Here is a 6,616-nt window from a genome sequence, read left to right as displayed (position 1 = left end):
ACAAAATGTGGACTAAAAGCTAAAGATTTACCTCTAAATTTTTAATAATTTTTAGAGCTACCACCGGTGAGATATGATTTTTTTTGGTGGACTCCAGTCTGCCCACTTTTCTCACAAGTAACCCATAGCCTTCTGTCACCTCCTTTCTTGATTCCACACACACACACACACACACACACACACACACACACACACACACACACACACACTGATTTCTCTCTATTCCTCACTAAAACCTACAACTTCCATGGTTTTCTCTCACCCTCTTCACCATTAGCCTCCCCTCTCACACGTATAGCTCTACCTACATCCACCATCTCTATATCTCTCTCTCTATTACTCCCATATTACAGTTTTATTCTACCGATTCACGAATGCATAAAAAATCAACAACCTAACCATACTTAATCTCTATAAAATGGGAGTTTTTTTTCAACAAAACCCTCATTCTCTTTGTGGTGATTCAACTATGGCGGCAACGTGAAAAGAAGAAGAAGAAGGACGATGGTCACTTTCAACAATCTACGCACGGGTGAGTCCAAGATTGCTCAAGGATTCACCATCTCAAGGGTACACCCATCTCATTCACCCCTCTTTTCTCATCCTTCAAGTCATTTTACCTGCTGTAAATATATTACTAACTTTTTCTAGTGATTGCTAACACTTACCACTAACCTACTAACACAAAATAGCCATTGACTTAACCATAAAAAGCACCTCACCTCAAGACATGTACAGAATAAAACTCTCTCTCTCTCTCTCTCTCTCTCTCTCTCTCTCAAAACTTTACTTTCATGGGATTTCATCTTATCTACCCTCAATAATGCACTCTCTTGAGCCCACATTCATGAATCAAGCAAACAAGCAGGCCCGCAATGTTTTGTATTCAAAAGAAATCCTAATATTGATTTGATTAGCCTGTAAATAAGGTTATCAATACCCTTAATGAGGGGTCTTCAACCTAGGAATAGACCCCTCTCCTTCTTGTAAATCATCTCCAACATCTCACAAGCACCCCAATACTCTATACACGAGAAGAGACTTAGGTGTAGCAATCACTTTGTGAGATTCACACTTTGTGTGAGAGAAGCTTTGATGCTACACACTACAAAGTGAGAGAGTGTGAGTGCCCTAACTCAAACCACTACTGTACATGCTCTTTCACTATCAACAATTAAGGTTTTGGTGCTCCAAAGGCATGTCTTGGTTTTAGAATCATCGTCCTTTCACTTGTGCTGCATGGTTTAATGAAAGCAAGGTGACTCGTATCTTTTAAATTTCGTCATTTGAGTTGAGAAAGTGGTCAGTGTGTTTCCATTGCCAAGTTTGTTCATTGTAAGAGGGTTTTGTGGTGAGAGGTTTCCCACACCCTAAGACAGTGTGTGTGTACTAGCAATGTTTACCATTCACTAATTGTTGGTTTAGTTTATGCAAGCTCTGCGATAGTGTGATAGTATACAACCTTACCTTGCAAGTGTAAATCAGGTATTTACACAAACTCCATTCCTCTCTCTTTCTTCCCTTTGCTCTGAATCTCTCTTGCACCATTTGGTGTGTGTCTTGGTGTGAGATTGTTTGTGTGTGTTTTGTTGCACCTCCTCTTGGTCATGTGACAAAATCTCTCTTGCGTCCTAGTTCGCATCCCATAACTAGGTGGTGCCCCTTCACTTGTTTGGATGTGGGTTTGTTGTTGCTTTTTCTTGCTTGTGGTTGCCCCAACCCCAATTGAGCAGCACGAGAGCCTTGAGGGCTGTTTAGAGGTCACCTCTCTTGTTGACCACCCCGGACCACCTCAATTTTGGTGCCCCCATTGAGGACGGCTTGTGTATGTTTTTGTGTAGGTTGCTCAAAGCCCAATACATCAGATGGAATTACAACAGAAAGATCTAGTCATTAAGGCCATGCATGCTCAACCAGCTCCTATAGAAGTCTCTCAGACAATGGGACAAGGACAGATGGCACAAGATTTTTGACATACCGAGATGACCAATACTAGCACAGAAACAGTATTGCCCGAGTTTGAAGATACGACCAATATGCAAGTTCTTGAAATTTCCAGAGAAGAAATTCAACGGTGGATCTCGGAAGTGCAAAACTCAAGGTGTTAGAATCAGCCACTCTTCTCATGATTACACCTGATGAAGTTGTGAATAATCTTGCGCATGAAATGATTGCACTTCCACTGATGAGACATGAAGCTCTCTTATGGAAAATAAAAATGCTGCCAACCCTAGAGCCCAATCACAAAAGGGATTGCAGGAATGTTCTTGTAATTGCTACACAAGTTCAAACCATCATTGATAACCAACCCCTATGGAGGAAAAAATGGTTTGACAAGTGTCCGATAGATGGAACATATTACAGAAATGTCCCACAACATCTTAGGATCGACCCAACCTATTGTCCTATTAAGAGAAGGAGATCTCAAGATAGTTTCTATTCATGGAAAAGCAAAAGACTTGCAATGCTCAACGACCCAGTAATAACAAAATCAAGTGATAATCTTCCCCCCTCAGAGAAATATATGGTTCGCACACTCAACAATGTCGTCAATTAAATGATGGAGGTTCCAGATCTCGCATGCCAGATGCTTGTAAAGATTGCCAAGATTCTAATCACATGCATCATAGTGTTTAACAATATTGAAGCAGCGGAGCACCCATTAGGAAATTTCAGAGGTCATTTGGAGGGCCATATGAAGAGAGAGAATAATAAAGCGCGTCCAATGAGCACGAAGGCTACGTTACGTAGGAAAGTACGTGGAAAGACTCAAAAAATAGGAAAATAGCATAAAACTTTCACGAATCTAGGATTGTAGCATCGTAATTTCCTTCCTTTTACCGAGATTTTAGGTGCTTGCATGTGGTCCCACTTCTGATATTCTCTTATGGTCATTAACGTATTGGAGGGTGACCATTAAGCCCGCACAAGATATTGGAATTCTAAAACACTTTCCCTCCATTAGAATGCTTTCAAAGTGAATCTCCCTCCACTCAAGCTTTTCTCTGAGAGCTATGGCTTCCACGTCTTCTCGCCCAAGAGGCTCCAGGTGTTTACTGTCTCTCACACCAACAACCAACAACTGCACTTTGCCTAGAAGGCCAAGTAGTAGCATATCCTCAATTACAATACCAGCTTCAATAAGTGCAGAGAACCAATGGGTTGGACAAAGGATAAACAAAGGTTCATGGGTCCTCATGCAACCAAGAAGACCCAAGAGGTCTAGTGGTATCAACGTTTACCGCTCAGCATGGAAGGCCAGAGTGTTGGATTTCAAAGTTGAAATCGGCAAAAGATCTGTAAAGGAAGTTCTTGTTCAGCATGTGTTTACCCATCCAGAGGTGATAGCAAACGGTGGAAATGTATCAGATATACATCAACCACGTTGCAATTGTAAGTACTCTTGACATGTGAACTTACTGATACTCTCATTATAACTTTTCTTATATATTTTGCAATGTTTCTCCCGCTTGTTATGAGCAATGTCTCCATTCTTCACAGCTCAATTACATTAGATTTGTCATTTGTACTTATTGATACTCTTAGTTTAACTCTTCTTATATATATTGCAGATGTTTATCCCTCTTCTTATGAGCAATGGGAGCCTGTGGAGTGCATAATAGGCCTCTTCCATGTTGTTCATGCCCACATTGGTTCTCTACAGTATTCAGGGAGGAGCAGCAAAAGACTGGCTGATGAGGGAATATTTTTTTATGACCACTTCTACCAACTCAGCTCAGGGAATAAGAATGGCATGTTGGTGAAAGTGCCTCTACCAACCGATTGGAACACTGTGGACTGGCCAGTTCCCGAGGAAACAATGGTGGAGGCAATGCGAAGTAAGCTCTACAAGGATATACAAAGGTCTCTACGTAGCTCTATTCCCACCAAACTGGTTAGAATTGCAAAATTTTTTCCTGTTGCACTCTTCATAGAGCTGTTTCATAGCTACAACATCCGTGTTATGAAAACTATGTTCATGTGCAAGTCATTTCAGTAGTCATCCTGTGACAAACTTCTTGACAGAGGATGGTATGCAAAGGAAGAGATTGGTTTACGGTGCGAGGTCGCGCTTGATACTCTAGTTGTCAAGTACATGATTGCAAGCCAATCACTGTTACTCTCATTTTGGTATATGCGATCACAAATGCTCAACGGTAAGTACATTCCTATGGACCAGGTTTCTGCAGGTTTGGAAGATAATCCTGCTGTGGATGTGGAAGTGATTGATAAAGAGCATGGCCTACTGTTGGTGGTTACAATAAGGGAGCTATGCAATCTTCAGCATTTGCGGCATGACATAATTGAAGAGTCAATGGACAAGGACCTATCAGATTTTTCCTTTTTCCTAGCTGGCCGTAAGGTGATGCGGCGAAGGGAAAAAGATATTTTGTGCAAAGAGTTGGATGGTCGGGTTGAAGTAGTGTCAATGTAACAGATATTCTTGTGAACCCAAGTGTATACAAATGACTTTCAAGACATGAAGTTTATTGAGCTCATTTTTCAATTGTGCCCTGTGAAAAAGTGTGCTTGAAATACATTTCTTTACCATGTCAAATCTCTCTCTCTCTCTCTCTCTCTCTCTCTCTCTCAATGTTAGACAAGACAAAGACATGATAGAAGAGTCATCTTAATTCATTAGAAAGTACAAACTCGTTCGTGAACAATGGACTGAGATACAATTTCTGTAAGTATGGAATCAGAATGTCTTCAAGGTAAAAATCGAAGGAATGCCCCTCGAAAGAAGGTGGTGAGATAGTTGTTCCCGGCGGATTTAGTTCTCCCTTTTCAGGAGTATCATCAATCAGTAGTGTATTAGTTGCATCAAAGGGTACACCGATTTGGCTAAACGGTTTGTACAAAAGAGGTAAGTGTGGTTTTTTAGGGTGGTAGTGGCCCTCAACGGTAACGCATTTTCTTTGATCATACAAAAAGGCAAAATCTGACGTGTGAGCGTGGCATACACTGCAAACTATTCTAACTAGTGGCGACAAGTTTTGCCTTTGCATTGAAGACCATATGGCAACTCTGAAGCGCGGAAGAAGAAACTGAATAAATTCCTTGGTTCCTGGACGAACCACGACTCGACAAGTTCCCATCCGAAACGTTTGCAAATCCTCAAAGGGTTCTCTGTCACCGAGAGACACCCGCATCAGCAGCAATCCATTGACGTCCAAGATAATCAACCTCTGTAAAAGTTGACAAGTACATATAAGTAGTTAGAAGCTGAACATATTTTGCCATACTTGAATAGACATTACCGGAACGACCGTATCTACAGGTAGCAAGGGTCCATACTGGGTCTCTGTAGTGTTGATGTCGTTGTTGCTCTCCTCTGCTTTATCTTCATAGTCATCATTCACATCTTCATCAGGGGTCTCCCCCATGGCTCTTTCTGCCTCATTCAAGGTTTCCTCCAAGGTCTTTTCCTCTCCCTCGGTTGATCGGCTTGCCTCATACATCCTTGCGTGATCCATATCAGTTTGCTCATCCCTAGGCCTGCTTTCCTCATCCATATCCTTTTGCTCATCTATAGGCCTGCTTTCCTCATCTTGGGTTTCAGCCATAGGCTCTTTTGGCTCCTCCACTGGCTGACTTGGCTCTTTCATTGTCTCCTCTGGTAGTACACTAGCACCTTCCATATGCTCATTTGACCTTTCCTCATCCTCGGCTCTTTCATCTTCTGCTGATATGACCCCCTCGGCCCGTTGTGATTCCACTGTATCGGATGCAGGGGTTTGTCGTGGTGGCACGTCATGTTTTGTTAGATCAATAGTGCGGTCATCCAAGCCGCTATCTTCAAGCTCTCTGGGGCTAGACATAGTAAGCAGGTGTTGTATTAAACTTACCCGGTATCTTTGCAAATAATCATATGTGTAGTTTTTTAAAGCACTCTGCAAAATTGAAAGACCACATGGTGAGAATTCTTTTATAGACTAAACCAAAACTAACTGAATGCATTGCCAAATGGGTACCTTAGTCATGAAAGGTTTTAATGCAAAGTAGCTTTGCAGGACATATTCTGCATGGAGAAGACATCTCCAGCCGCAAGAATTTCCATCGGTTTGATTTGGGACAGGTACATCTTTGATTGGGGCCTTGTATAGTTCATACCTTCCACATAGCTTGCCATAGGCAAGCAACAACCTCTTTATACAACTGCACAAAGCAATGTCAAGATGTTAGCATGAGGCTTCAAATTTACATGGATATCTATAAGAAACACTTTCTGATACAAAACACTTACAGCCTAATTTCAGGGTGGGTTCCTTTTATTGAATTGAACACCCACACTGCTGGTTGGTCAACATCAAGGCATATGAGACTCCAGTGATGGTTGTTCTCATATGGAAAGATGATGACAGTAACTTCCAGCATAGCACAGTGGAGAAACCAACTCTCAAAGGTCCCAGATGGACTGTTCTTTTGTCTAATAATCACTGACATTTGTGGATCAAGAAGAAACACCTCTGTGTGGGTGTGCAGTGGGAGTTGACTTTTGATCAGGCTGCAGAGACTCTACCTGAGTTAGCAAACCTATTATCTGAGTTTTCAAAGCTAGCAAGATAGTAACACTTACTTAAGACAAGCATAGATAATTGTGTCTGAAATCTGA

Source organism: Adiantum capillus-veneris, chromosome 10, assembly GCF_014529385.1.
Source record: "Adiantum capillus-veneris isolate H3 chromosome 10, ASM1452938v2, whole genome shotgun sequence".
Classification (NCBI taxonomy): Eukaryota; Viridiplantae; Streptophyta; class Polypodiopsida; order Polypodiales; family Pteridaceae; genus Adiantum; species Adiantum capillus-veneris.
The sequence above is the reverse complement of the archived record's forward strand: the minus strand, read 5'-3'. Positions refer to the sequence as shown.